The sequence below is a fragment of the Danio rerio genome, chromosome 1 (genome assembly GCF_052040795.2).
Source record: "Danio rerio strain M-AB ecotype USA chromosome 1, GRCz13ab, whole genome shotgun sequence".
NCBI classification, from domain to species: Eukaryota; Metazoa; Chordata; class Actinopteri; order Cypriniformes; family Danionidae; genus Danio; species Danio rerio.
Window position 1 is genome coordinate 26,342,341 of NC_141021.1, and position 22,100 is coordinate 26,364,440.

A 22,100-nucleotide genomic window follows, 5' to 3' on the forward strand; every position below is an offset into this window, starting at 1 on the left:
ATGATTATGAGTTAGCAGGGCTGTGCGATTTGGGGTAAATATCTAATTGGGATATATTGCGATTTCGATTTGATTTGCGATTTATTATTGCAGTCAAGCGCCATCTTAATCTGTATTGTAGCATCTTACTGCTAAATTGCAGTGAGTGTTATTTTAAAAACAGGAACTGGAAAGATATTAACTTCAACATTTATTCAAGTTTGTTCTTAAATATTCAGAAATTAAACTCAAATTTCTCATGAGCAAGCAGTAAGATCAAATAAAATGGCCTTACCTTTCTGTAAACAAGTTCAACTCAAATCAGGGAGATGATGTAGCTTTTTATAAAAATAAAAAAAATTATTATAAAAATACAGAACACTCAGAAAACTAAAATGACTGATAAGGGGCAGATTGGCTAGTAAGACTGTCACACACTGCATTTGCTCTAGGATGGGGAAATGAAATAATCCAGTTGAAGTCTTATTAATTAAGAATTATTAAACCCCTGAAATATTAGCCCTCAGTTTATTTTCTTCCCTATTGTCTCTTTATTGGAGAGAAGAATTTTTTCAAACGTAAATAAGCTTAATAGTTTTAATAACTCATTTCTAATAACTGATTTCTTTTATCTTTGCCATGATGACAGTAAATAATATTTGACTAGATATTTTTCAAGACACTTCTATACAGCGTAAAGTGACATTTAAAGGCTTAACTAGATTAATTAGGTTAACTAGGCAGATTAGGGTAATTAGGCAAGTTATTGTATAACGATGGTTTGCTCTGTAGACTATCGAAAAAATATATAGCTTAAAGGGGCTAACATTTGACCCTAAAATGTTGTTTATTAAATTAAAAACTGCTTTTATTCTAGCCAAAATAAAACTTTCTCCAGAAGAAAAAAAAAAAGTATCAGAAATACTGTGAAAATTTCTTTGCTCTGTTAAACATCATTTGTGAAATAATTAAAAAGGGAAAAAAAAAATAATTAAAGGGGGGCTAATAATTCTGACTTCAACTATACATATTCCATATCACAGCCTCTTCAATAAGCTAATCACAATGATTCAAATCACGATTGCAATTCGATTTTGATTAAATCGCACAGCCCTAGTTAGTTGGCAAAAAGGTGAAATATTAATATTTAAATAACTGCCTATTATAAAACTGAAAACAGTTTGTCTAGACTGTGAATTAAAGATAACAATCTTGTAATTTAAAGCTTAATTTATGTAAAGGTCTTCAGTATTACCAGAAGCCATGAGTATTAATTTTGTTTTGCTTGTGCTTCTTTTTTACTTAAAATGCTCACATCCTCATACTTGTACTTTGAATGACAAATTAAAAAGTTTTAGCTAAATATTTAGTTTGAAATTTATACTACTGATGAAAAGTATCACCAACCTCGTGTACTGCTTAATGATTTGCTGTAAATGATCAACATTTTTATTTTTGGGTGTTTTTAAAAAAAATTGATATTTAATGTATTCTTGCCACTTTTTGGGATATAAGAATTTATGGCATAAAATTGAATAATGGCATTTTTTTATTTGCTTAAGTCACACCGTAAAATACATAAATGCAAGAGAGGCCCATTTTGGAAATTAAAATGTCAACTTGAAAGTGAGATTTTTGCTGTGATCGTAAAATAAAAATAATAGATGCAGATTTGCCTGTAATTCAGTCTAAAAGAATAGGGATCCATCCAAAATTGTTCACAAATAGTGCACCATTTGAGAGAGGAGCCATATGTAGTGGGCTCCGAAACCATAGTGGACCTCCTAAGGTGCACTTAATTCTATAGTCTTAGCTATAAACCACTTAGAGATGTAAACAAAAACAGACCCAGCATATTTCCTGTTTTACATTCTTAATTTCTATAGCTTCTCAGAAGCCAAAGACACACATTTATAAATAATGTTATGATAGCTGTTTTAACATTAAGTTATGATTGAATTGCCCCTTGTTACAGTCATGAAACAGTTTGATAACAAGCAGTAAATGTTCATGGACCAATGACATGACGACATTGAAATGGTGTATATCAAGCTAGAATTTATAACTAAACCTAGGAAAGCTAATTAAAATTCTCTGTCAGTCTTAGGTTATGTACTGTAAAACTACAGAGAAGTTAATTAAGAAAATGATCAAAATCCTTTGATTTTTTAATTTTTATTTTATTTTTATTTTTTTTTGAGAGAGATGCTACTGGTGATGATTTATGCTAAGCTAAACTAAAAGTGCTCCCACCACTCCAGGTGGATTAATCAAAACGGTAAGACAGTTAAACTCTAAAGCAATGGTCTCAAGCTCAATTCTAGGAGGGCCACAGCTCTACATAGTTAGCTTCAACCAGCTCCAACTCATACCTGCTTAATAGTCTCTAGCAGTCTTGAACACCTTGATTAGTTTGATCAACTGTGTTTAATTACTGAGTGGAGTTGCGGCCCTTCAAGGAATAAAGTTTAAGACCTATGCTATAAAGCAGGGGTGTCCAAACTCGTTCCTGGAGGGTCGGTCTCCTGTATATTTTAGTTCCAACCGCAATTGGACACACCTGAACTAGCCAATCAAGCTCTTTCTAGGTGTTCTAGAGACCTCCAGGAAGGTGTGTTGAAGGAAATTGGAACTAAACTATGCAGGACAGAGGTCTTTCAGGAACGAGTTTGGACTACCCTGCTCTAAAGCCACTTATCATGCAAAACCCTTCTAAGAATTAACGCAATTAACTGTACTTTCTACCACTTGAGAATGAGTAAATTGTAAGTAAATTTTTATATTTGGGTTAACTATCCCTTTAGGTGAACTATATTTGCAGACTAATACAGGAAATAGTGAATGAGGGAACGAGGGCGATTTCAAATACAGCCCATTAGTTCTGACACAGGAGGATGTTTTCACAGCTGGCTCAAATCTAGAACTGATTAACCGAGAGGAATGGGACTGTTACTGGTGAAGCTGCTACAGTAACTTCACCTAGGACAGCTGTAACAAAACATATGCATGTCAATTTTCACAAGAAAACGACTGATGTAGAATCAGATAAAGCACAACTCAAATACTAACTTTAAGTCTATGGTGGCCTCATGTGTCTATGAGTGGAACTGCACTAAAAAAATTCAAAATATCTCCTCGAATAAGTTTCCTTGGATGCATCTGAGGCACCAAATACTCCAAAGTTTGGTGGCTTAAAATATAAAATACTTGGGAAAACAGGTGAGCCAGGCCTTGCATCATTCCTGATGGACATTCTGTCTCATCAGCTCATTATCCAGAAAATATAGCATGCATTTTCCTCATTGCAACACCATCCAGTCACTCTTCACCTGTTCATCATCCCACTTTTACACTCCAGTGAGTCTAGAGCAGACGGGTGGGCTAATAATGGGGGGCTGCCAGACAACGTTTGGAAGGGTTTCCAGAAGAAGGTTCCAGCTCACAGGTAAGAGAGGTGAAACTGATTGGAAAGACTCATCTGCGCATCCAGATATGATCTCAGAGCTCTGATTTGTCTAGTGGCAAAGACTTGCATATAAATGTGCTACATTGATACTATACAAGTAGAACCTTATTTATGCAGAACGCAAATGGCCATAACAGACTGAATGTAACAATCTGAAAGTTTTTAGGCACAAAAACATTTGGAGTTGGAACTGAAGAACCTTAAGATTAAAGACATACATTGTCTACTATATACAAGTGAACGCAAGACACAATTGCTATGGAGAGTCATTTAGCAGGAAGTTTTAAAACAGTCTGAAAATTGGTTTAAAAGGCAAAAAAATCTAAATCCCTTGATTCTGTGTTTTTTGCGTTTCTTTTTATCAGTTTTAGTAGCATTTTCAATTCAATGATACTACGTTCTTAGGCATTTCACTTAACTTCTGAATTTATATTACAATGCAAATCTCAATTAAACTTTAACCAAAACATTTTAAAGCCTGGCATAGCTAGACAATTGTATTTACACACACACACTACCTAAACATTCCCTCACTTCACATTTTATCAATTACATTTAACATTACATGGCATAAAAATTTATGAAATTTTATACAATTTAAGTACTGTTGAGGCACCTTGAAAGTCTGTTTGAGAGCTTAGTGGGGGCCTAAAACCTTTATACTACAATACTTGTATTTTAGAATTTATCTTTTAATGGAACAGTATGTCATTTTTGCCACTAGAAGGCACATATTCACAACAAACAAATAAGTATTTTATGATGCAGCAGTGCTTTCCACAGGTTTGAAATATATTTGCAGTAGTAGCTGAATTGAAACTATTTACCCAAATCACAGAAATAGTTAACTATATGCGACAAACAATATATTATTTAATTTTTAACAATAATTTTATTTATTATACACTTTCTTTTTAAAGTGTTAAAGTAAAAAAAAGACATCCACAATTTCTCTTTTATGCTACTCGGGAGCCGTGTGCACCCTCTGACAGGTAAAATCTGCTTCTCTCTTTCTTTCAAGTTTAAAGTAAACTTGAATGCCAAAGCATTTTAGATTTGTGAATAAAATAGCCTATGTAAAAAATTAAGACTATCAAATTAATAAAATAATCAGCAAACGAGAAATAAAGGACAGTAAAAGGGAATAAAAACAGACAATATCTCAAATGATCAGAATTACAAGATTTAAATGTGTAGATTATTTAAATAAGGCAAATATGTTGATTAACCGTTACTAATGGTGTACACACATTTTGCAGCCAGTTTAGAACGGTCATTTCATCCCCTTCAAGTATATAGTAGTTTTTCTGAGTCGTTTAGATTTTAAAAAATAATTATTTAATGTTTCTCTCGCTCTCACTGTCAGTTGTGAAGCCAAACGAAAGTAAGCTTGAGTAAAAAGGTACTGTAAGTGCACACAAGCTTTAAAAAGCAATAGCAGAACTTGAATCCCTGACATTTTAGGAGATTTAGAACCCAGACCAGACAAATTGTTTGCGCATCTGTGGGTCTGCAGAGCAAGTGAGACTGTCTGTGGGAGTGTTGACAGGTCTCTCGCGCAAAGAACGAAATGGGAAAAAACGAGAGTAGATTTTCGACTACTTAATCAATCATGGATGTTTGGTTATTGGGCGGATACAAAAAATATATAAAGGATGTTAACAACAGTAAAAAAGAAAATGTGTCACTAAATATACTTTGGTGGCCGTTACTATACTTGGGCAGCTCACTTAAAGTCCATGAGTGGAAAGCACTACGCAGTGTCTGAGTGAGAGATAATGGGAGTTGTTGTCTTCATTACATTGAAGGAATCCAGCAGAAATCACATTTATACATGAGCTACAGAATTTGAAACTTATTTTCATGATAATATGAAGCAAAATAAGGCTGAAACCCATTGAAGTAAAATAAAAATGCTAAAATAACTCATGATGTGAAATGATTGTGACACGGCACAAAAACAGCAGAGCTTTTATTACGCCACAGTCAACATTCAAGTGAGGTAGAAACAGCAATGTTTTTATTATACTAAGTACTAGGGCTGTGCGATTTGGGAAACATATCTAATATCTAAAACTTTTTTTAGCAGATATTGCGATTTGATTATTTTAGTCAAGATTCAGCTCAATAATCTGTAGCGTAGCTTCTTACTGGAGTGAGAAATTGTTAAAAAAAGCAACTGAAAAGATATTAACTTCTTCAAACATTTACTATTTAGTGTCATTGGCAATACCATCAGTGGACTTTTTTGCAAGACACTCCTCATATAGCCAATTGTGGTGCTTTTTTAGGTGCCAGTTGTATACCAGTTGTACAAGGACATATCCTCGTGATGTGGCAGCAATTCTGCGTCATCTCTTTCAAATGACCCGTTTTTGTTTGGTGTTGGTGACTTTGAAAACAATATCTTCCCATATTACTGACATGCTATTTTTCTTTGATAACAATTTGTCTGCTAATGCTTCTGAAGCGGCAGATGCCATTCTCCCACTCGTCCTGTTTGTTTATTTATTATTTTCTATGTGGGTGTTCCATATAGTCCTGTTGCACAATTCTGATTGGGCAGAACGAATGTGTCCTAACACAATTGGCTAGTAAGACTATCACACTCAGACGGCAGTCACACATTTGCTCCGGGTGGGAGAAATTAAACTCATATTTTATATCGCAGCCTCTATCGATTAGCTAATCGCAACATTTCAAAAAGCGATTTGATTTTGATTAATCGCACAGCCCTAAGTAAGTACATATAAATATTTTGCTATAATGCTGCTCTGTGCGGTCTAATAAAACAATATATGAATGCCTCTTTGGAAATCCTCGATTTCCATATAAAACCAATCCAGAAATTGAGAGTGTGTGACATCAATAGCATGGCCACACACAACAATTTGTCTCACTAGTTAAAATAGCTTATTTATCTGCTTTTTAAACATTTGGGACAATGCAAGTACATAAGTCAGCAAAATATACAACACTATTCTAAAGTTGTTTACATATTGTGCTTTTAATGAATTCAATTTGATTTACTTTAACTTAAATCATTAGTGATTTTGGCTTATTGAAACAGGGTTTCAACACCTTTCGAGGTATAAGAAGATCACAGTACAAACAACCCTGACACTGAATATGAAAATGACAGGATATTCAAATAAGCCAGAAAGGCAGAGCGCTGTAGATTATAGATGCATGAAGCTGTGGGAGTGTAAAGCTTGTATTGGTTTCCTTCACTTCTGTCTGCTGAATGACACTCAGATCCTTGAAGAAGAGTTTAGAGTACATGAATCAGTGCGATAACTTCAAAACTGCTCTACAGAAGTCAGAAGATCAAAAGTATAAATATGAATGAAACCGACCCTCCATCCAGAAGAATAAAATAACTCTACTGAGCACACAATGGCAGACCAGCACAACCTTTCTCTGCTGAACACTTCACTCAACAGTTTACATAGAAAAGACAATCATCTTGTGGATGGTGTTAAAATTATACCTTACTTGAAGTATTTGCCAACTTCGTAAGCATCCACAGTGAAAATATACATCTCAAAACCGCAATTCAGTATGCAGGACAAATTTCACCATTCTTGTTAATGCACAAGGGACAACTGTGAAGAGCCTTTGACCTCTGGTTTTGCTTCACTCAACAGTTTACCAGAAAACAGGTGCCCACTATACCGCAGCTTGTATACGTGACATTGAGAATGTTTACATGGACACCACTGCTACGATATTAATATGATTAAGATAATATTCTGATTGAGTGTCTACGAAGTAACCAGCGATTTTTAATTATCTAAATCATAATCCAACTAAACAGAAATCGAATTAAGACAAGTAGAGTATTCCTATTATATAGTCACATTATGCAAGTGCAGTACAGGCATGTAAACTCCTTAAACTATTACCTTTTGTAGTACTTTGCTAATCTGCAGTTTCATTAGCATTGTTTTCAATTCAATAATACTATGTTCTTAGGCATTTAATTTACCTAACTTTTGAATTTACATAACAATGCAAATCTCAATTAAATTAACCAAAATATTTTAAAGCCTGGCATTTTTATGTTCACAATTATATGTACACACACTACCAAAAAATCCCTCACTTCACATTTTATCTATTACATTTGACATTTTCTGGCATTTAAATCAACTTTTCCATTAAAAACATTTTATAGTAGGCCCTTAAAAGTCTGTTTGAGAGCTTAAATGGGGGCCTAAAACCTTCATACTACAATAATTTTGTTTTATATTTTAACATTTAATGGCGCAGTATGTAATTTTTGCCACTAGAGGGCACATATTCACAACAAACAAAGATGTATTTTAAGTCGAGCATTCCTATTAAGGTCACATTACTGAAGTGCAATACAGACATGTAAACACCTCATACTATTACCGTTTTGTAGTACTTTGCCACATTTCGCGACAGGAAGAACACAAAGCAGTTGTCAGACAAACAATTGATAATGGCTTAAGGCAATAGAGCATTTTTTGGTGTGAGCAAATAACAATGACTACGCCAAGAATTCTAGAAGACATGGATATTATGAAGTGCCTTGACTTTAAAGTTACTTTGTCACGGGGCACATTTTGAAAGTTAGTGAATGCATTGGCAGAGGGGGCCTGTTGATTGAGAACTTGTATCTGCAGTCAACTGCAGTGTGAGAAATTATCTGCAGTTAAAATTTGTCGCAAAATTAAAAACTAAATGCTGAAAATCACATATGGTGCTATGATGAACACAAACTGTTCTTGCATGAAACCCCAGAGGAAACTAGCATTGAATTAATGACATTATTTGAATTAAATGCTATAACATGTAAAACAGGAACATGAATGGAACATTCAAAAGGCAACTCATGTAAACATCCTAATCATATTATTGTCTTATTTAGCTTAAGGCAAATAATTAAATTATTGATGTTCATAAACATAGTCAGTACAAAGATCCAGCAATAGTATGGAATATCAACTGCAGTTTTTTATTAGATCAAATGTGGTCATATAACCCAGAGGTAAATCATTTAGACAAAACACATAGATCAATGATTTTAGTCCAATTTATGTAAGGCAAAACTTTACTTTTTCAACCTGTTTTCATCTTGTACGCTTAACATACTTTTGCACGTTCTAAGCACACAAGCTTTATTTTTTCTGTTACCAGTTTTATATACAAATATTTTTAATAAATCAAATATAGAGAAATGAGAAAAAAATGAGAAAAGAGACTGAAATTGAGAAATTAGATTTTATAGATTTTGTAGCACTAACTTAAATGTTTTAATTATCATTATTATTTTACTTCAACTTATTAGTGGTCAACCGATATGGATTTTTTTAAAAGCTGATGACAATATCTTGAAAAGCAGGATAGCTGATTTGAATTACATTAAAATTGAATTACCTTTCAATTGGACACTATTTCCAAATGCATAAAGTGGAGAATTATAATATATATATATATATATATATATATATATATATATATATATATATATATATATATATATATATATATATATATATATATATATATATATATATATATCGGCCCAAGTTTGGAAGGATTATGGAATTAAATGTTCATCAAACATTCAAAGATTTGTTTACAATATATAAATGTGCATTTGCTGAATAATGATGGCAAACAAAGTTTAGGTTAGGTTAATTAATTACGTCAATATAATACTTGTATACATCTTAGCTACTTTGTTTAAAAGTAACAGTGTTCTATCTGTTTATTAGATAGACTTGTCACAGCGACACAGCGTTGCCAAAATAAGTCCCACCTCTACACATCAGCCAACCAGAAAAACAGGTCTCATCAAATGCATCAACATGGCAATATAATTGTCGATAGCTAATAATTATTTTGCTTAATAATTTATATAATTACTTATTTCTAATTTGTTTGTGCACAAACCTGGACAACGAGAGAATACAGATAGCAAAAAAAAAAAAGACAAAAAATAGGTCTTACACGTGATGAAACAGTGTTGTGAAACAGTGATTGCATATAAATGTGATTATTGTGGGTGAGGTTTCATATTTCAATAACATAAGCAAACTTTCAAATGTTCACTAAATCAAAATAATCTCACCTGTGCTCTTGTGTAGGAGAGAACATCTGCACATGGAAATGTACTGCCAGCAAGATTACAGATACTGATGACAAACAGATGTATAGATGAAGCTTCCATCCTTAAGTAACTTGTTTACTTAAGATGTAAATTTACAATCTGGCAATGTTTCTGTTGGCCTTTCAACTGACATTATGTAAACAAGATGTAAATATATTCACAAAGTAATTAAAAATAACTAAAACTGAAAATACTAAACTGTTCAAATCTGTAGCAGCATCATAGTATCAACTTAATCAACTCATTTCATTTGCATATTTCAAGCTTTCATTTTTAACTACTTGAAGAATGAACCATTAAAAAAGACACATGAAAGCTGTATAAATATAAAACAAGCATGCATGAAACTGAAGCTAGCCTCGTGCACATGAACATATTTAGCATGAGCTCAGCACAGACGCTTTCATGACACAATGTCAGCGCTCAATGATCCGTCTTCATCCCACACATGCATGGCAGTAATTCACAGCTCTTCACATGATGCCTGTACCCTCGACATGCCAAACGCAGCTTCCTTGACAGTGTGACAGTCGCCTACACGTGCGTGTGAAGGAACAGGTTAAAACTAATAAGCCCTGCTGTCCAATCCATCACATCAACTCGCTTTACATTCCTGATCATGACATGAAAGTCACTCCAGCGACAATCTCTGACTCTTCATTTTAAACTACTACACTTGTGTTTAACTATTTAAAGGCTGTATGATTGGTCAAAAATATAAATACACTATAACCTGAAAAAGTAAACACCACAATGTCCTTAAAATTACACCACCAGACAGACACAAAACAACAACATGACAATACAAAGAATAAAAATAAATAAATAAAATTTAATGATCCACACTAAAAATAAACAAATAAATAAATACATTTAATTAATTTTTTTTTATTCAGGAAAATAAACCCTTTTTAAAAAATGATGCCTCGTGGTTTACCTCAATACTTTTATTTAATGTTTTATTATAAAAGGTTGGTAATGCTGTGCCTGAACTGAGTTTTGCTCATAACTAAAATCTTTTTACAGGTGTGTTCTTAAATTAATTAGAAAAATGTTCACAGGACATTAACAAATCAGTCACTATTAGAAAGATACAAAATGAAAAAACATATTCCCACATGTCCAACTGCTTGTTAATGCAAATGTCTAATCAGCCAATCACATGGCAGCAACTCAATGCATTTAGGCATGTAGAAATGGTTAAGATAATCTGCAGCTGCAGTTCAAACTGAGCATCAGAATGGGGAAGAAAGGTGATTTAAGTGACTTTGAACGTGACATGATTGTTGGTGCCAGACAGGGTGGTCTGAGTATTTTCAAACTGCTGATCTATTGGGATTTTCACACACAACTATCCCTAGGGTTTACAGAGAACGGTCTGAAAAAGAAAAGATATCCAGCGAACGGCAGTTCTGTGGGTGCAAATGCCTTGTTGATGCCAGAGGTCAGAGGAGAATGGCCAGACTGGTTTGAGCTTATAGAAAGGCAACAGTAACTCAAATAACCACTCGAGGTATGCAAAAGAGCATCTCTGAAAGCACAACACATCCAACCTTAAGGCGGATGGCCTACAGCAGCAGACAACACCGGGTGCCATTACTGTCAGCTAAGAACAGCTCACCAAATTTGGTCAATAGAAGGTTGGAAAAATATTGCCTAGTTTGAGTAGTCTTGATTTCTGCTGTGACATTCAAAAGGTAGGGTCAGAATTTGGCATTAACAACAGAAAAGCATGGATCCATCCTGCCTTGTATTAATGGTTCAGGCTGGTGGGGGTGGTGTATTGACCTTATTCTCCTACGACGAGCGGGCGCTGCCATTTGAATCTTTTTGACTTCCGCTCTCATTCACTTCCATTCATTTTTTGACGTTAAAACTGCTCATTACGCTGCTTGATGTTGCAATTTGATATTTCCTTGTTATATTATTCTACTTGGTCTGTATAGTCATGCAAACATTTGTTTGTAGAGCAAGTAGTTTGACCGTTTTCTGCCATTTATTATTCTTAGTCATTTCTCCCATAGGCGACTGAATCGGAAGTTCTAAGACAATCGCGAAAACAGGCGCACTTCCGCATTTTTAGAATAAGGTCAATTGGGGCATGGGATATTTTCTTGGCACACTTTGGACCCACTAGTACCAATTGAGTATCTGGTTAAGGCCACAGACTATCTGACTATTGTTGCTGATCATGTCTATTCCTTTATGACCACTGTGTTCCCATCTTCTGATGGCTACTTCCAGCAGTACAACCCACCATGTCATTAAGCATGAATCATCTCAGACTGATTTCTTCACTGTACTCAAATGGCCTCCACAGTCACCAGAACTCAATCCAATAGAGGACCTTTGGGATGTGGTGGAACGGGAGATTCACATCATGTATGTGCATTTGACAAATCTGCAGCAACTGAGTGATGTTATCAAATCTCTGCGAAATATTTCCAGTATCTTGTTGAATCTATGCCAAGAAGGATTAAGACAGTTCTGAAGGCAAAAGGGGTTCAACCCGGTACTAATGTACCTAATAATATGGCCGATGAGTGTAACTCAACAGGGTCTTGAGATCCCTTTTAAAAACAGCTGAGAGAAATTCTTTTAAAAAAAGATTTTATTTTTGATTGGCATACCATCTATAAACTGTCAAGTTGTTGCAAAATGCTGAAACAACCAAACACAACTAAAAAGTCAATCTGATATACAGTGCACACACTGTACATTTACTCTTTAAATTTCTTTTTTCTGTTGAACACAAAGACAACATTTTGAAGAAAGATGGAAACCTGTAACCATTGACTTACGTAAAGTTTGTTTTTAAGAGTTTGGGAGTTTTTTCCAAAACATTTGTGTGTTCAACAGAAGAAAGAAACTCATAACAGTTTGGAACCACTTGACGTTGAACAAACAAAATTTTGGCATGAACTATCACTATAACAGATTTCTCAGAAAAACAGCCATCTCACCTTTAAATTAACACCCAATACTATATATTTAAGCATATCTTGTTCTTTATTGGTTGTACAATAGATTAATAAGTACCAGCAAGGCAAAAGTGATCAAAATAATTTAGGATCATAGTGTAAATACGAGTACAGCCATAAAAATGCATAGAAATACATTTGCCATATTCACTAACAAACGTATAAAAACTCATTTGCTTGTTTGGGTGTACGTATTTATGTTGGACACTGTATATTTAGTAATTCAAAATTTATCTTATATATTGGTTAAAAAAAAAAAAAGCACATGGGAAATTATAATAGAGTATATTAGCATACACAGCCAATATTATTATTTTAGAACACTATTAAAATAAGAATAAAGGACCAGTATATACAAATTTTACTGCCTGCGATCAAAGAGTGGGACACCCAGAGCTCCACACCAGCTTGATTTCAGACTGCATTAAAGCAGAAGGAGGTTCAGACAGAGCAGTGCCATATGACTGTGTGGTGTTGTGTCCCGAGAAAGGGCATAAATAATGAGACGCGTGTATGAAAGATTCAGAGAGCTCTTCCTGTGATGTAGCAGCTTCAGGCTCAGAGTCTGACAGATGGTGCCAGTCGCATGATCCCAGAGCGGGAAAGTGCCAGTGCTTTCCTGCTCTCACCTGGGACTAGGGTAAAGTGGGTGTGTTTGGGCTTCTTGGCATAGTTAAAGTCAACACTTCTTTCAATACGTAGAGGAGGATGGGGTAAGATGTGCCACTTTCCACTTAAGCTGCCCTAAAGGTACACTGTTTTTGATTACCGGTAGTTGACTTACCCTAAAATAAGTGAGTAAACATGTTGCTTTCAAATCGCTTGGCTGACATTACCTAACAAAGTAAGCAAATCCATTGCCTTTGTATTTTTAAGTAAACGAACTTTGTGAATGATTACAAAATTAAGTTAAACCAACTTAATAGTTCCAAGTTATAATAAGATTATTAGTAAGTTATGTCAGCTTGTCGCTTTTAAGGCAAGGGGTTTACTTACTTTTAGTAAATAATCAGTTAAGGGAAAATCAGTTGCATCTGCACTGAAAAAAAATTATTCAAAGATGATTCCTTAAATTTACTAAAATATTTTAAGTTAAGTGGTTGTAAACAATTTGTTTGGGCTGGATTTAAACAAAAAATTAAGTTGAATATCACTAAATTGAATTTGTTTAACACAAATAAATTGTTTGCAACTATTTTGCCGACAACATTTTTTTCAGTGTATATCCAAAATTTAATACTAAGAACAGGTAATCTGTTACAGTTTGTATTATTATTATTTATACATATTTTCTCTATTATTTTGTATTATTATAATAATTTTTTATTTTGTATTCTTTATATTTACAGCTTTTTTCTTGTTAGGCTGTTTAGCTTTACTATTTGTGTCGCATGGAATTCTATCATTAGGCAACTGCTTTTTATAATTACCATTTTAAAAAATTACAGAAATGTTACCATGGTTGGGAAGTTGTCACTGGTTTTACATTGGTTTATCGTTTACATGATCTAAATACCAAAAAGACCAATGGTTGATTTGAATTCTAACCAAAATATTCAGAATACTTACATTTTACCTTTTAGCATTTCTGTAGAAGTTGTTGTTTTAGAAAATAAAAAAATACATAATAATTTGTGAAACGTCTGATGATAATAGGCATGGCCAGGTATAAGTTTTTGACGGTTTAATAACCTTGAATAAAAATATCATGGTTTTTCGGTATTGTGATTACTGCTCTTAAATTTATTCTTTTTCAAAATGTTTTCCCCCTTTGAACACAATATAATTTATTTTGAGAAATTCTTTTAAAATTTTGGAGCCGTAAACATGTCAGGCTGAATGAATCATTGACTTCTGCCGTCATCTGCGACATCTTTTGATATAATTTCGGCTGGAAATACTGTAGTCCTAAAAAAATTAAATAATATATATATTTTTTCAATTTTGATAACGTTTTTACTCATATTGGCCAGCCCACCATGTTATCTCAAATACCTAACTGCTTATTTCATGCCATTTCTAAACTCAAAGCATGCATTAATTGCAGTCATTTTCTCAAATCAGAATAAATTTTCAAAGAAAGTAAAGAAAAATCCAGCGATGCCTACAAATACAAGCAGTATAACTTGATTCGTCCAGTGTGAATAACAGTGTAAACACCACGTTGAGTGGTTCTAAACACACAGGTCAGAGGCCAGCTAGTGTTTTGTGCCTCGGTAAACACTAGTCTGAGATCAGATCAAAAAAGTGGATCTTTTGAAGCTGCAATCACTTTTTGAAATCAGAGAGCGATTATGTCCACCTTTTACTCCACTTGACGACAGTACAGGCTTAACATCCACTCGTTTACCAGACACAACATCTCCATTTCATCTCCCCTTCTTTGAAAACCATCTGCAAACCCACACAAGCAGTTTAAATACACTGGCTGGCTCACAGAATATATGGTTTTCAGATATATGGTCTTCAAAAGAACCATACCGCCTTTAGCCAAGTATATACATGTCACGCTATAAACTGTATAGACAAGCTAAGATCAATATCTCAAACAAACAGTCGAACTATATCTGCCGAAGTAGTTGCATGGCAAAACTCTGACCTAAGATGAGACTAGAACCCAATTAATCGGCTGTCATTAAAATTGCCTAAATGAGTCTCAGATGGTAACAGTTTTAAAGAAAAACTTAGTTTGTTATTAGCTACACATTAACCTGTCTATAATATTCAAAGTAGGCAAATAGATATTGAGAAGTGCAAGAAAAAAATGGTTGCATTGTCCAGTTCATGTGGACCTTAAACAATTTTGCAGCACAGCTCTAGTCACACTTCTTAATTGTCAGTTAAATAATTTCCAATATCTGCACAAATAACACCAGCATTTAGAAAAGAAGGTTTTGTTGGGCATGTTATTTCAGCTTGCTCATTTTTCAGAGATTATCCATTTGCCTGATGCAATAGTCTGTTTGAATGCATAAACCCCATGGCTTGGGTTTTGAAGAGACTCATGGTTTTGAAGAGACTCATAGTTTTTCATAACGCATAAGAGTCTGCTTTCATCAATGAAATTTCCATTCTTATTGGAAACTTTGATGTGTCGTCTGTGAGACAGTCTTTTGACAACTGAACGTCAACAATCAGGTTTTAGTTCATACAACTTCTTTAGATGTTGCATAAATTGTGAATAAAGGCAAGAGAAACAACTGGCACTAGAATCAGATTTCTGCTTAATTAAATGTGTGTCTCTCTCTGTTTTCAAGGCCTGTGAATGAGCATTTCAAGAGAGTTTAGAACAGTTAAAGGTGCCGTATGCAAGTTTTTGACACCTCTACAGGCATAAAATACCATAATATGTTTAAAGATATTTAAGAAACATGCTAAGTGAACATACTTGTTTATATAAAAACCAAAGCTGAAGTCAGTTATTCTGCTTTCAAAATGTGTTATCTGTGCCAGAACGCTGTCTTTGTTTTGATCTTTAAGCAGCTTAATGCCAGTTTAGGCAATTATATTTCAGCACTTCGGGTTGCCTTGGTGGAAAACCAGGTGTTTCATTCATTTATTCATTCAATCAGAAAGACTCTCAAAACATGCATCCGTGACCAAAATGTGATCTCCAGTGGACAGTAGTAGACTCTGAAATGAGACGCATTTTCCACATGAGTTTATTTATAAGCAAAAAAATATATAAATATTACAAACATAAACATTTGGTGAGCAGGTTACATTAGCTGCTTTTCCACTATCGTGCCAAACCGTTCTAAGAACACTTCGGTACGGTTACGGTTGTTTCTCCACTGAGCCTGGAACGGCGCGGCACGATTACAAACCGTTCTCGGCCCGGAATTCTCGGCACGGTTAGACAACCGTGCTGAACTGTGCTGACAGATTCTGTGTGTTGACGTCGCGACTCGGTTGCTAAGCTACCACAGCTGGCTCAGCAGAAGCGCGCTAGCCATCAGACATCCTCAATAAACTACAGTACATTTAATATAAAATAATGATCCAGGTCTAAACGATACAGTTTGAAAAGGGTTTTAAAACCATAGCGTAGTCTTTGGCAGAGAAGTGAATAACTCATCACATTTTTACGAAGATATTTTATTCATTAAAGTTATTATTTTATTGACTTTAATACAGACCCTTCTTCGCCTGCCTGAAAGTGAGTTTATTGCACGCAGCGCTGTATTTCACAGCACAAAACTCGCTCTTATCCGGGAGAGGAGAGACATGCCAGCGACTTGCGCTGCTGACTTTTTTTTCCTGCTGCGCATCGAATAAAGCGAATAAAGTCACGCTTTGCATCGTCGATGTCCAAATTCCACAACAACATCACTATATCCATGGAACACGAACTTGCAGACTCTTTTAACAACGAGGAAATAATTGCACTTTTTAATTCAAAGCCAGGACAGCTTGTTAATACCGGCGAGACCACCTGAAGGACGGCGTGTTCGTGTTGTAATGTCGGCCGTCCAAAAGACTTTGCTTGAAAGCTTTACGGAGCGGCACTGTAACTGTCCAAGGTACTGTTGTATGATTTATATTATAGCATATGCACTAATAAACAAGTCAAAAGAATGAATGAATTAAATAAATATGGATTCTTAAATGTCAGTATTGCTTTTACTCAAAAATATCAATAGCTACGTTTTGACAAATGTTTTATAAAAATAAAATGAGCAATTTTTATCATTTCAGCTATAGGCAATTATATGATTCAGTTTTACATAAGTTATATGACATTTATGAGGCATGTAACATGTTTCTGTGTTTTTGTTTTTTTGTGGTGATCTTTAATATAGCTATGCAAATATTTTCTAAAACGTCTAGCAATAATTCGCCTACAGCTTGTTAGTTAATTATGAACACAAAGTTATTATAATAATAAAAATAAAATGATTAAAATAAAAAGATAATAGAGCAGCATTTTGCTAAATATAATAGTGCTTTATATGCTTTAAATCCTGCAATATATGTGTTGATTCATATTCGTTTTTTTTTCACTTGCTGCATTCGTTATTTAATGTTTGAATAGTAAAACAAATAACAACCAGCGCTTAATTGGTTTCATTTTACCATCAAAATGTAGTATATTTTATATCATTATCAACTTTTGATATAAAAACGCAGTGTAATTTAATTAATTGTTAAAAATGAAATAATTTATGTGCTGTGTTTTTGTGAAAGTGCCCGCTCACCTTTGACAAGGCCTGTCCAAAATTATATTTCTGCCACTATAATGCAAATGCACTATTATTGTTGTCTTATCATTGTTTATTTTTCTGTTATGTTCAGAGATTTTAAATATTATTTATTTCCCCTTCAATTATTTTCAATCATCACGTTACATTTTGGTCATTTTCCCTCCAAATAAAATTTAGCCAGAGCTGCGCAACATATAAATAAATAGGGGTGCACATTTAGAATAACAGTGTTTAGTCACATATGGTTGCTTTTGCTTTTATGAAAAAAAAAATAGTTTCGGCTTATTTAACTTTAATTGAACAAAAGGAGCCGTTTACATTGCGTTACCAAGGCAACTACTGATGCGTTTTGTGTAATGTTTTAAAGAGCTTTGTCGCAGTACGACAGTGGAAAATGAAACCGTATCCGTGCTGTCTGGCCCGGTTTGGCACGGAATGGAACAGTTCTGTTTAAAGAACGATTCAGCACGATAGTGGAAAAGCGGCTATTGTAACCCTGTGTCCTAACAACACGCTACGTGACCAGATATGCAGTGATAAGCAATTTGGCTGATTGCACCAGACGCAAAACAACAGAAATTTAAAAACAGCCATTCAGAAGCACAGAAAATGCACTCACTCAAGAAATGGTAAGGTTGATAATCAATTAAATACATATTAACCCTCTTTAACATTATTAAATGTGCATGCTGAATAACTCATACGTGTTTATATGCGTTTAGTTTAATTTCAAACGTTTTTTTTTTTTATTTCAAGATCTGAGGTGAACTACAGTATCTGCTGCTGCTTTTAGTAGTATGGCAAATTAATGTCACGTAAAATGGCATTCAAACTTGTATATCAATTCGAGGTGTTGGTTAGGACAAAAATTCCTTTTAATACAGAAAATAATGCTTTTATCGGGTGCCGTTGTTTTTATATAGAACATTATTAAAATTGCTCGCTCCTGTCCTCAATCTGGCAACCTGTGCTTGCGTTTGTTTTGATCCAGAAGTGCCATATCTTGTTCAACTACCGGGTTCAAACACATACTGCATCTTTAAACAGAAAAAAAAATGTTGGTCTTCGGAGGTGTAACAGATTTATTTTATCAAATTATTTATACATAATTTATACAATTTATGCCAAAACAATGTTGTTGATTTTTTTTCTTGTCCAAATAACTACATTTCAAAACAAAAACTAGTTATTTTACTAATTAATTTTGACATTGAAAACAATATTTTACATTATTTAAGAATTTTTACATATTTGGACTATAAATGAGGCAAAGAAAGAAAATCATATTTTGCATTGTGATTATTCACGTTCTATACCTGAATACCGTTAAAAATTCCAATAAAAAACAAACAAAAAAAACTGTCAAATAGAACTACTAAAACCATCTGAAACTATATTCATATTGCAAGTACTGCAGATAAAGTATCACAAGATCAGATTTTTCCAACATAAAGCAGCTCTAGACTACAGTAAATTCAAAATCACAGACATGATTTTTTTTTAAACAATTTCTTAATTTGTCAGTGTTACTGTTTGACAAGACAGCGAACACAAACTGACTAAAAATAGGATTTTACAAATTGTTATGCTGAAATCAAATCTGCAAATGGCCCTTTTAAAATTGGAATACTTGTTTTTCATCACTGAATATTTGTAAAGTTACATAATTTAAACAAACAAAATCTCAAATGCTTCAGTCCTCTAAAGGGATAAAATCAAATACTTTAAGAGAAAATAAACCAGGAAACTTTGAAATTGCTGCTAATCAGGAACCAAACAGTGAGAGAATTTCAAGCTTAAAAGCAAAGGTCAAGTTTCACCTCCAACTATGAAATGTTTGTTTACCTGCTTCCAAGTTCATTTATTCAGCCCTGCTAAATTCAACCTTGAGGTCAAGGCTTGACTTCAGGGAATGATGTAAGACAAGAATGTGCTGCAGAACTGTTGTCTTACACTGCATGAGGGAATTTAATCATTACTGAGCTTAAATGCAAACACTATCAGTTACAGGATGTTGCTTTTGAACATGAATTTGCCATTAAAACTCTCAGCTACTTCCATCAAAGCCTTTCAAGAGCTCAAAATTAGCATACTCTGAAAAGCCCTCAAACAGAGAGAAAACACCCTGGTACAACATATTCTCAATGCAAATATTTTGGGAATGACCTCAATTACAATGGGTTAGCATTCCTTTTTTAAGCCTTTAATGAAATCTTGATTAGTCAAGGGGAGCAGGACATGAGCTACACATGTAAACCCATGAGTTTTGAAGTCACACTAGACCAAAAAAAACAAACAAAAATACATGCTTTGACTTCAGTTGATCAGGCAAATTAAGGTCTTTAAAGCTTTGAAAAATTAGGCTGGTTCACCCATATATGCTATGCTATTTATGCAATCGTTTTTTCTTTCTTCTTTTTACTGTAACATTTCGACAGACCAAAACCACAAGCAGACTATGTTTAACCATGCACCACCATGAAGATGCAGTACTCCTGTTGAAATTTCACATCTCAAAGTCACAATAAAATTACCACAAACATACTTTGAAACTAAATTCAAGCGTTTAACTTCTAAAAGGAGTTTTAAACCATTTGGATTCCACAGAGACAAATTAAATTCCTTCCAAAAGCATCAGTTCAGTTGCAGAATGCAGGCGTTGTATTGATTTCACTGTCTGTCCTCTCACTATGATGAATCAATTAAGAAATCAATCAAAACTTTAAACAATTAACAGATTTTCTTCATTTTTCACCACAAGTAGAATGAGGAAGAAACAAAGCTTAACCCTAACCCTTACAAGTTCAACATTTAAGATTTCAAATGACTAATTTGAATAATAAAATTAAACCATTATAGAACATTTTGAAGGATGTAAACAAAAACAATGGTCCTGTTTTACATTTTAATTTCTACAGTTTGCGAGAATCCAAAAAGAGCCACATACTGATAAATAATGTTATGAAATCTGTTTTAACATTAAGTTATGATTGAATTGCCTCTTGTTACAGTTATGAAATAGTTTCATGGGCAGGAAATGTTCATAGGCCAATGACATGACAACATTGAAAAGACAGTTTCAATGTAAAGTTGTAAAGACAGTTTACACACAAAACTAGTCAAATGTAACATGACTATAAATATTTTAAAAAGTCACCAGTATCATTTTAAGCTGCAATAAATGTTCATGACTTGTAATAAGCAATGAATGTATGAATGTAATTTGTTGCTTCAGATTTGGATAATCAAAATTTATAAAAACATGTTGGAAAAGATTTCTTGCTAAAAAAAAACATTAGTTTAAGCTACTTTAAACATTAGTTTCAAATTGTTACAAAAAACAGTGGCATACTCAAAAACAAGACTAACGTCCTATGCCAGGGATGCCCAAACTCAGAGTTTAGCTCCAACTAGCTTCACCACACCTGCCAGGAAGTTTCTAATATATTAGTTAGAACTTGATTAGCTGATTCAGGTGTGTATAATTGAGGTTGGAGCTAAACTCTGTAGGGACTCCAGGACTGAGTTTATTAACCACTATTCTATAGATCACACAATGTTGTCACACAAGCCCTTAAAGTGGTTTTTGCATATTAGGTCCCCTTTAAACATTGAATATGAATATTTAAAATACTTTGCGAGTATAAAACTTAAGGCAAATTGATGATAAAAAACTTTAATTCTTGTTACAATAGCTTATAAAATAATGGCTTAAATCTATTTCATTATATGGGGTGATTTTTTTTTCATTATTACCACTACTACAATTTAATTTTTTCTTCCCAAACCTTGTCCTGGCCCCCTAACACCCTCTTATGACCCCCAAGGGTGTCTAAAGACAGAAAGCCACTGCATTGGCCTACAACACAAACCTAGACAAATCATATCAACTGACGACTTTAAAATAAATATATATTCAAAATATTTCGTTTCAGCATCGATATCGTAAAGTGCACATCTGCATTAGTCACATCACAGGGTCTTCAATGTCAAGTATGAATTATTGTTGACTATGAGCTTTTAGATTAATGGTTAAATTAGGTTTACTCATTGAAATCGGTTTAAAGCATTCTGACCGATTAAACAAGCTTTAACAAAGATCAATTAAACCTCTTTTTTTAAAGTGAAGAGTGCCAAGTGTCACTTTACATTAGATATTTTTTTTATATTTGTCAAACTGCCATGAAGATTTACCAGTCAAATATAAATCATATTTTCCCTTTTTATTTGTATGTTTTCCCCTAAAAATTAAAATACGTGAATTTTATTTATAAATTATTTCGAAAGAATCATGTGCTTATGATTGTCCTCCGTAGGTCCCGCATCAG

General features: G+C 33.8%; 1 protein-coding gene and 1 long non-coding RNA gene across 3 annotated transcripts in view; one reads left to right on the forward strand and one right to left on the reverse strand.

Annotated features, from left to right (window-relative positions):
• The window catches only part of fbxw7 (F-box and WD repeat domain containing 7), a 281,944-nt gene that overhangs the window by 128,526 nt on the left and 131,318 nt on the right, over window positions 1-22,100 (reverse strand). The window lies entirely within an intron of this gene.
• LOC147846837 (uncharacterized) lies at window positions 2,178-7,246 on the forward strand. Its single transcript, XR_015476615.1, has 3 exons — window positions 2,178-2,783; window positions 2,901-4,215; window positions 5,207-7,246. It is a non-coding gene; the product is annotated as an uncharacterized LOC147846837 (long non-coding RNA).